This window comes from Canis aureus, chromosome 20 (assembly GCF_053574225.1).
Source record: "Canis aureus isolate CA01 chromosome 20, VMU_Caureus_v.1.0, whole genome shotgun sequence".
In the NCBI taxonomy this organism is placed as follows: Eukaryota; Metazoa; Chordata; class Mammalia; order Carnivora; family Canidae; genus Canis; species Canis aureus.
Genome location: NC_135630.1, coordinates 23,781,753 through 23,793,185, shown reverse-complemented (window position 1 = coordinate 23,793,185; position 11,433 = coordinate 23,781,753).

The window sequence follows — 11,433 nt, the reverse complement described above, 5'->3', positions numbered from 1 at the left end:
TTGTATTTAGTCATTCTAAGAGATTTGCTCTTAAGCCTCTGCCTTTGGTTCTGCTTTCTGGGGAACCCAGTGTAAGACATAGACCATGTTTAGACCATGTTTTTCTCTCTTTTTTTAATTTTACTCCATGGTTTATAAATAACTTATAACTTGGGTCAACAATTGCATTACATTATTATAAGTTAAGTAATGAATAAAACTTATTCCTTGGCTTATAGTTTATTATGAAAACAAAAAAATATCTTATAATCTTAATGTCTTTACTTTTAGTACTACTTTACGGTTTATTTTTCAGTGGTATAATCCATCAAAATGCATATGAAAACCTTCATTTCAATTAAAAAATGTAAGACTTTTTATTTTTTATCTTTTTTTTAAAGATTTTATTTATTTATTTATTCGTGAGACCTCTGTCAAACGAAGAGAGAGAGAGAGAGGCAGAGACATAGGCAGAGGGAGAAGCAGGCTCCATGCAGGGAGCCCAACATGGGACTTGATCCAGGGTCTCCAGGATCAGACCCTGGGCTGAAGGCAGATGCTCAACCGCTGTGCCACCCGGGTGCCCCTATTTTTTTTTTTTTTTAATAGAAAGTCAATCTGATTTGGTTAACTGGAGTAAGAATGAAACCTAACCTTGTAACTAGGCTCAGAGTGGACATATTCTATAAACAAGTTTAACCTGCAGCTCTATGATTTTGATGAATCATATTTAAGTCACATGACATGACAAAACATTTTATCAAACATATTGTATGGAAAATATGCTGAAATTAGGTATACTTTAATTTTCCCAACTCTTTGTGACTCTAATAGGTGGCATTAAGTGGAAAAATACATAGTACCACTTGAAAAGTTTTGGTAAATTTCTTTTGCAATAAATGACTAATAATTAGGTAATAAATCATTTTATAACTCAAGAGATTCCTAATTGGTTTCTAATTCTTAGTATTAAAGGGACCTAATCAAAGAAATAATTTTTGATAATAGATCCTAATGTGATTTTTGGGATGTAACTCTGAAGGACTTCAAAGAATTAAGTGATAATGATGTAATAAAACTCCTTTCATCCCTATCTCTTTGTTTATATGAGCTAGGATTCTCAGTGCCTAGGCATGAACAAATAGGAATAGTCAGGCCTTCTCTAAGCAATAAATAGGACTAATCCACAGATACATTAATTGGCAAAAAACAAAAACAAAAACAAAAAAAACCCACACACTTTTTCACAATAAGAGATACATTTTCCAGTATATTTTACTTATTTTACAATAATCTTTATCACATTTTATAAAACAATTATTTTGGTTAATTGGCTTTCACTAATAATTGCAGTTTTATTTTTATTTTTTATTTTTTTAAATATTTTATTTATTTATTTATTCATGAGACACACACAGAGAGAGGCAGAGATACAGAAAGAGGGAAAACCAGGCTCCTCGCTGGGAGCCTGATGAGGGACTCAATTCCTAGACTCCAGGATCATGCCCTGAGCCAAAGGCAGACGCTCAACCACTGAGCCACCCAGGTGTCCCAATAATGGCAGTTTTAATTCAATGGGAGGAATTCAAAAGCGAAGAAAATGAACTATTAGAACTGTATGGTTACATAACATTTTAGAGATTAAATTTATATTTATTTACATGATTTGTTCCAGATAAGAAAGAGGCGCTCCATAAAAGACTTTTTTTTTTTTTTTTTTTTTATTCATGAGAGACACAGAGAGAGGCAGAGACATAGGCAGAGGGAGAAGCAGGCTCCATGCAGGAGCCCAGTGCGGGACTCGATCCCGAGATTCCGGGATCATGTCCCGAACCGAAGGCAGACGCTCAACCACTGAGCCACCCAGGCATCCCCATAAAAGACTTCATTTAAAAATTTTTTTTCCATAAAAGACTTTAAACATTAAATACATGTTGTATTAGGTACCGTTCTGCAAGGGAAATATGATGAAATTGCAAATTCAGAAATAAAAATTTTAATATCATTTTAAACTATTAAAGAAAAATTTGTCCATTATTATTTTTAAGTGAATGATAGTGGATATAAATGACTATAGTAGTTAGGTCCCATTAAATAAATTTAAAAGAGTGTTATTAAAGTTTTATTTAATAAAATCAATACTTGTAATAATATAGAAAATTGCATCCTTTGCAATGATCTAAGCTTATTATGAAAAATTTTAGATATTAATGTGTGTAAGGATATATTGCTTACAAAATCTTTTAGGAACACATGAGCAAGAGCACTTGAAGGCCATTGACCTGGACCTAGCTCATTAACTGGAGTTAAGCCCCAAAGAGAATAAGTAGAAGAAACCCAAAACCTGCAAGGTGACTTAGAACTTTGAAACAGCATTCTTACTTAATAGTTGCTGGAAGAGACAGAATGCCTGAACCAACAATATAATGAGCCTTACAGAGATTGAAGTACAGTACAAAGCAAATTGCAGTATGTCTCTTTTTAAAATCCTTCAATGACTTCCTATTGAATTTAGCATAAATTCCAAGCTCCTTATCACATACTACAACCTAGATACCCATCTGTTGCATGAAATAACAGCAGCAATACCATGTGGCATTTTGTTGAAAGTGTAGAATCTCAGATCACACTTTATACCTTGAATCAGAATCTGTGTTATAAAAAGATCCCCAGGTACTTTGTATGAATGTTAAAGTATGTGGAGCACTGGTATACATGATCATAAATGAACAATTTAGACAATGTATGATAGACAAGATATTTGTTTTAGCTTAGATAAAAACACCATCTGGTGGATTTGAGGCTTAAAAATGAAAGCAGAAAATCCAGCTACGAGTGAAGTAAGTCAGTCGGAGGACAAGCATTATATGTTCTCATTCATTTGGGGAATATAAATAATACTGAAAGGGAATATAAGGGAAGGGAGAAGAAATGTGTGGGCAATATCAGAAAGGGAGACAGAACGTAAAGACTGCTAACTCTGGGAAACGAACTAGGGGTGGTAGAAGGGGAGGAGGGCGGGGGGTGGGAGTGAATGGGTGACGGGCACTGGGGGTTATTCTGTATGTTAGTAAATTGAACACCAATAAAAAAAAATAAAAAAAAATAATAAAAATAATAATAAAAATAAAAGTGTAAGTAACTAAAAAAAAAAAAAAAAAAGAAAATCCAGCTAGTACAAAACACCCCAGTGCTTCTCCTGTTCCATCAACCTTATTCTCCTGTCCCATTCTCTCCCTTGTTTGCTTTACCTCACCTCAAATGTATCTTCTATCATTCTTTTTGCATGCCAGCTTTTCTTCCCTTGGGGCCTATTTGTAGGCTGCAGGAATTCTGCTTGAAATACTGCTGCTTTCCTTCTCAACAAACTATTTTTATCTTTCTAATGCCTGCTCAAAATCACCTCCTTGGAGCTATCTTTCATGATCACCCTCCCTAAAGTTTCTAGTACTCCACTCTCCCTTCTTACTTTCCTTTGTAGATGTTAGCACAATGTGTAAGTTATCTATTAGTTTTACACTTTTATATTGAAATAATCTGACCAGAAAGAAATTGCAAAAACAGTACAGAGAGTTTTGTGTACCTCTTATTCCAAATTCCCTATTAACATCTTACATAACCATGTTGTACTAATAAAATCAGAAAAATTGATATTGATGCAGTAACCTGTAGGTTTTTGTTTATCTAGCTCTTCTCTCTGCTCACCTCATTTAAAGTTGAATCCAGGCTGTGTGGGTGGCTCAGTTGGTTAAGCATCTGCCTTCTGTTCAGGTCATGATCCTAGAGTCCTGGGATCAAGCCCCCAACAGGGCTACCTGCTTAGTGAAGAGCCAGCTTCTCCCTCTTCCTCTGCCCACCTCCTCTTGCTTGTGCTCTCTTTGACTCTTGCTTTATTTCAAATAAATAAATAAATAAATAAATAAATAAATAAATAAATAAATAAATAAAATCTTTAAAAAATCAATAAATAAAGTTAAACCCAGTTATTTCCTATCACATTTCCTTATTTGGTTTCTTTCTTTGTACTCACATATTGTATACACTATTGTGTTCGTTTGTATACAAATGAATTTATTTATCTACTTGGCTGTGGTCTATCTCCACTTCTAGGATGTAATTTCCCTGAAGGCAAATGATTTGTGCAGCATTGTATAATCAGCACTTACAATAGTGCTATAATTGTGAAACAAAATTACAATAATTGCTTAATAAATATTAATTCAATAAAGGAATGGCTGTACATAGAGATCCAAATCAAAATATCACAGTTAATTTGTATATTGGTAACTAAGGAGCATGTTGCAACAATTAATTGTGTGCAACTGGTAGTTAAACAAGTTCTGGAGATCAAATGTACAGCATAGTAATTATAGTCAATGATCTTGTATTATATACTTCCAAATAACTTTGAGACTAGATCTTAAATGTTCTCACTACAAAAAAGAAATGATAATTATGTGACATGATAGAGATGTTAGCTAAAGCTACAGTGGTAATCATGTTAATATATATATATATATATATATATATCAATAAGTTGTACACTTTAAATATACAGAATGTTATGTGTCAATTGAAGGTGCCCCAAAAAAGTAATTATATAATTCAATATTTCTGATGACCACATTTTATTATTGTTATATGGTAAGTGGTGGGAAGGAAATGTATCACCTCAGTTTTCTTGTCTAAAAGAAGATACTCAGGAAATACAGTAATTCTTACTTTGAGAACTCTTTTCTCCAGTCCATAGCATTATTTTTAGTTGGGCTATTTGATTTAAATATGTGCAAAAGTTCTTTAGAATAAAGATACTATATGCCATACTTCTCTAAAGTAATTTTTTTCAGGCAGATAATGTTCAGTTCTGCTTTTTAAAAATCAGATACAGGCAGCTACTTTTTGAAACTGTATCAGAAAGTTGCTTTGTTCAGACAAGACGGAAATGACACTGATAGGGAAGAAAAAACATTTCAAGGAAATAAAAGTGATAGTTCTTCAAGTTTGCATTAGAAAGAGTTTCTTTTTGGCTTTGAGTTTTTTTTTTTCCCCCAAGATTTATTTATTTACTTGAGAGAGAGAGCATAAGCAGGAGGGGCAGAGGGAGAAGGAGAAAGAATCTCAAGTAGACTTCGTACTGAGCACAATGCTGGGAGCAGGGCTGATCGTATAACCCAGATCACATAACTTAGATCATGACCTGAGCCAAAACCAAGAGCGGGATGCTTAACCAGCTGCACCACCAAGATGCCCCTCAGGCTTTGAATTTTATGGATACCAATAGATTCTAATGTCTCTGTAAAGATGTATATTTTTGATTCCATCTTTATTCTCATACATTTTGATGCAATGTCAGCACTTTGGATTTCTTAATAAATTTGACTGTATCACTACAACATTTTCTACTTAAGGCTTCTTATGAAAACTCCTTGACTCAGCCAATTTTCAATAGCTAAATAGCAAGGCATATTTAGGTGTTAGTTTTGCATTGCTTTTTATATTACACCTTTTTAGATTTGGAGAGATTTAATTTGGACCAAACAAATTAATATGCATTAAAAGGAAACATTGGCTCTTAGTCACATGTTTGTTTGAAAGACATCTGCTTTCATCTCTATTGTATCCTGATTGTAGATTTCCATATATTTTTTTTTTCTGAGGAACTAACGAATTAATATGTATAAGATGCTTAAGAAAGATATATTGGGACATGCTAAGTGCTCAATATGAATTAACTATAACAACTATGATGATGATATCACTCAGCAAATTTGAATATGCAGTGTTAGTAAAAAATGTATGGTCCTTCAAACATGATAGCTTTTGGATCATTGCATCTTATTTCAAATTGAGAAATATCAACAACCAGGAACACTAGACAATGGTACCTTTATTTTTAAACTATTTTTCAATAAGATAGAAATTCTGATATAATGGGTGTGTATTTCACATTCAAATGAGGGGAATGATATTTACTGATTTTTAAACATTCTTTGACATATTGGTTTTTACATAGATTTCTGTTATCTTTAATTATTCCTTCCTTCATTTATTTAACAACCATTTATCAAATGTTTTTACTTTATGCCAAATACAATGCTGGCCTGAATATAAAACTATGGAAGACATTTCCTGAGGAAATTCACAATCTAGTAGTAGGGTAAAAAGATATTTAGAAACAGAAAAAATGGAAAACATTGTGAACATTGTGAAAAGTCTTTTTGTGGGGATTGGAAGTGGCTTATACAACAAACATTTATTTCTCACAGTTCTGGAGACTGACAAGTCCAAGATCTAGACTGGCAGATAAAGTGTCTGTTGAGGATCTGCTTCCTCATTCATAGTTGGCGATCTTCTCACTGTGTTTTGTGATACATCTTTATTGATCAAGTAATGGTAGCTTGAAGTTGGTAGTAGCTCTGATTCTGGGCTGGAGTATATGACCAAGGCTGGTCAACACTACCTCAGTCCCATTGCTTTTAGAAGTAAGCATGAGACCCAAGAACAGTGAATGAGACACAAGGAGATTCTGGCTGAGATTTCTGCAGAAAAGATTCTTGCTCTTTCTTGCTGGATCAAACAATGGGGAGTGTATAGGGGGCTAGGAGCTCTGCTATTGTCTTGCTACAATGGGAACATGAGAATTGAAGCTAACATAGTGAATGGCCTCTGAGACATATAGTCAGACTGGCCTGGAGATATATATGGTTTGGAACTTCATGCCTAACCTGAAGTCGATCTACTTCTGGTGTCTAAAGCTTATGAGGCCCAGTACATAACCTTTACTTAGGCCAATGTATGTCAGTTTTCTATCACATAAAAATCAATAGAATTTGAACTTAGTATGTGTAAGAGGAAGAAAAATATAACCAGGAATTATTAGAGTGCAGTGATAGAATTTAGCTTTTGGTTTATTCTCTAACTTTACCACTGACTATAAGCTCCTCAAGGGCAGAGGTCATGTCTACCTTGCTTATGTATGCATATCTAGGGCTTAGTCCAGGGTCTGGCATATAGATATTAAATATTTGACTTAAGAAGAAAAATAGAGACATGAAAAATCAAAATAAAGAAGACTTTGAAATAATTTTTTCACATTGTGAGCTGATGAACAAAGATATAGTGATAGATGATTAGTGAATTGCAGAAAGACTGTAGCTACAAAGGCAATAAAGAGAGTTTATTAGAGAGAAAAGATCTTGTCACTTAGGCTAGCAGCACACATGCCAAGAGAGGGATTGACCAATAGTAGGGGATGAAGGAAAGAATCTCCACCTTTCAGTCTTTTCTGGAACGCACACCAGATCAAACGATAATTTACAAAAAATTTTAAATTTTATAATTAAAAATTAGAAGAACAAATGAAAAGATGATAAAATATAAAATAAAAGCAGTTTTTTTTTTTCTTAAATACTTTATTATTTACTTATTTGAAAGAGAGAGACAGCATGAGCTGGGGGAGGGGGAAGCAGGGCGGGGCAGAGGCAGAGGGAGAAGCTGATGCCTCGTTCAGCAGGGAGTCTAATGTGGGGCTGGATCCCAGGACCCGGAGATCATGACCTGAACTGAAGGCCGACACTTAATGCACTGAACCACTCAGATGCCCCAACAAGAGTTTTAAAGTAAGGTATGTGGAATGTATATTTCAAAGAACTGTAGAAGAATGAAAAAGAGACTAGTTCTAGGAAAAGATCATGTTTGTCAAATGTATGGGCTGAATTATGTCCCCTCAAAATTCATGTATTGAAGCCCTAACCTCCCCCACAACCTCGCAGTACCTCAGAATGTGACTATTTTTGGAGATATGCACTTTACAGAGGTGATTAAGTTAAAATGAGGCTATGGGGCTGGGCCCTGATATAATGTGACTGGTGTCCTTGACACTCTGAGAGCCAACAGGGTTATGCTTGCACAGAGAAAGGACCATGTGAGGATACAGTAAGAAGGCATCTATCTACAAGCCAAGGGGAGAGAGAGGTCTCTGAAGATCTCAACTTGCTGACACCTTGATCTTGGACTTCCAGTCTCCAGAATTGTTGGAAGGTGAATTTCTGTTGGTTAAGCCACCCACTCTGTGATATTTTGTTATGGCAGCCTTAGCAAACTAATATAAAAAGTGTAAATTCATCTTGGGTTTGAAGGAAGAAAGCAAAAATTCATAGGAGAGCCAAAGAAAAAAGAGAGTCATATTTCATTGAAATATTTTATTTTTCTCTAGGTAACATATGCACTCATTACAAAATTCAGATATTATAAAACAATATATCCAGTAAAAAAGAGATCTTTCTACAAACTTATCCTGGGCCAGGATATCTAGTTAATTTCCCTTTCCAATGATAGTCTATATCAGTTTTTCTTCATCATTTTTTCATATATAACCTATGCCTAAAAGTGATATTATATATACATGCATATAAATGTTGTTTTTATACTATGTGCCGTTGACTAGAAATTTTAATTTCTGTTCAATTAAGTCTTTTGAGCAGTGTGTTTATAAAGCCAAATTTGTAGGTTTGGGCCTGTTATTATTTTTCACAGGTACATGTGTATTTTTTGCTCTTCACCTTTTTTATAATACACATTGTAGATTATCTTCTATCAGTGTTTTTATAGCTACCACATTTTTTTGTAGCTCCATGGGTGTCCCATAATTTTTAAACTAGTCTTTTGAATTGAACATTATTGGATTGTTAACATTCTTTTATTTTTATGAACAACGTAGCAATGGATAGCTTGTACATTTTAGTCACATGTGAAGATATCTGTATGATTCATTTCTAGAAGTGGAATTGCTGGGTCAAAACATAGGAGCATTGACAGCTTTAAAATGATATTACTGTATTACTCTCCTTTAAAGCTAAATCAATTCATATGCCCATCAGCAAAGTGGGGGGCTGTCTCCCCAAGCCTTTTCTAATACTGAGTTATCAAATTTTTTGAGCTTTGTCCTTTGAAAAGAAAAGCAATGGTTAGCTCAACTGCAGCTTTAACTGGTCTTTCTCTTTTTATGAGAATTAAGAACATCTTTTGTCCTACTTTAGGCCCATTTGTATTTCTTTTTATGTGAGCTGTCTGTTCATATCTTTTGCTCATGTTTGGTGGTTTTACTGTTGGTTTGTAGAACATTATGTTATTTTCAAAGTTCAAAATCATTATTAGAAAACTAGGTTTTTCTAGTATATCAAAAGATGTACGAAATGCATATTCAGTTCTTCTCACTTTTTATCAGCTTTAAAGTGGATAATTGTGATTTTCCTATACACATGCCATGATATTTATGGCATGACAGAAGTTTGAATTATGGCCTGCATTGGCTAGTGGAAAGTGAAAAGAAAAATAATTTCATTTGGCAGGTATATTGTGAAATAATATAGAAATCTATTGATTTTTTTGTTGTTTATATGGGCTTACTAATATTACTGATGATGATGATGATGATTTGGTATGAGAATGGACTTTAAACTTGGTATCCTGGTGTTATAAAAAGTATATAGTAACTTGAGGAACACTCAGGTTTATACATAAAGATATTGCGGTTTTAAGAATTTATTAGATGATAGAGAAATAAAAACCTGAGTTAAGCATTCAAAAAACTTTAACATATTGAATTTGGTGGCAGTAAATTCCCTTATGCATTAAAATACAGATAGTATGCTATTTTAACATTGTTTTCAAGTTATCTGTAAAGTAGTTGTGGTTTTACTTTTTTATGTGTTGTAGTTCTGCAATTTGAGATTTTTTTTTTTTTTTAACTTGGATCTAGTATGGAGTAGTGAAAGATAATAGGTCTTGGAGTTAGACTCACTTGACTTCAAGTTCTGGTTCCATTTTCTAACTTATGTGACCTTGAGCAAGTTATTCAACTTTTCTAAACTTCCTCAACCACAACTGGTATTTACATTATGGGCCTGCTCAAGCTAAATGAACTAATCCACATTAGGCATTAGCTGGTGCCTTTTAATTCTTAAAAATTTTTTTAGTATACGTTTAGTTTTTTAAAGGATATTTCATTTTATTTTACTGTAAGACATTTTCATGGTGAAAATATCCATGTAAATAGAAAACAGCTAAATTTGGTTAAATTTGGGCAGCCCGGGTGGCTCAGCAGTTTAGTGCCGCCTTCAGCCCCGGGTGTGATCCTGGAGACCCGGGGTTGAGGTAATTTCTAGATTTCTGGAGTATTTTTACTGGGACAGTTTCCAAGTTGGTAGCTTGGCTGTGGCAAACTTGAATTCATGTGGGGTCCTGGTGCCCTACTAAGGAACAAAGACGGAGAAAGACTGCGATTCTTCCAGATTTTGAAAAAGACCATTGAAATTATTTCTTGCAGAAGTGAGGAAATAAACTCTAAAGGGGTAATTCAAATGAGGGTGATAGGAGTGTCCTGGTAGAAGGGGGAAGTAATTAAGATAGGTGTATGTTTTTTGTTTTGTTTTTTTTTTCTTTTATCCAATCCTTTCATAACACTTCGGCCAGGGCCTCTATTTCTTCATACGCAGTAAGGGTTAATATGGTATGTCATATGTTTAACCTTTTCTGGCTTTATTTTACCTTTGATAGCACATCAATTGCTTTCAGGGTAAGAGTAAAATTCCACTTGAAAAAGTCGGGAGATATGGTAGGTTCAACTCAGGAAGTCAAACGTAGAGTCCTATTTTATTTTAAAGATTTTATTTATTCATGAGAGAGAGAGAGAGAGAGAGAGAGAGAGAGAGGCAGAGACTCAAGCAGAGGGAGAAGCAGGCCCCATGCACGGAGCCCGACGCGGGACTCGATCCCAGGTCTCTAGGGTCACGCCCTGGGCCGAAGGCGGCGCTAAACCGCTGAGCCACCCGGGCTGCCCCCAACTAGAGTTTTAGCCGTTTAGAACTCGAGGCAGGCTACACTATACAGTAATGCTTAAGAGCATGACCTTGGAGGAAGCCTGCTTGGGGTTTCAACCCCACCCTTCCAAGTTATTTAACCTCTGTGTATCTTAGTTTTTAATGGGAAATGGGAACAGAAGGGACGTAGCACTCACCTCGCAGGGTTTGGGGAGGAGTCAACGAATCAATAAACATACAGTGCTTAGAACCACCCCTTGCCACTGCTGGCACCTCTCCGGGTGCATTTCTAGGGGCCCTACGGGCATATTGCACATCTGTCTCAAGCAATCACAAAGCTTCCACCGACCTAAGGCTGCTTTCCACTTTCCTCTACGATCCGTGCACCACGTGCACCAGAGGTGCGCAATATACCCGAGAGAATTCTCGAACTCCAGAGAGTCGTTTGCCTTGGTTAAATAACATGGAGGGTCTTGGTCTTTAAAAATGGCGAGCATCAAACCACTTTTCATCAGCACGGTGCTACAATCAGTCCATTCAACGTAGTTTCATTCGGTACAATCAAACTCCCGGGATTGATAAGGTCAGAAGAGCATTGCTCTCTATTCCGAGAGGGTTCACTGCGCTTCCTAGC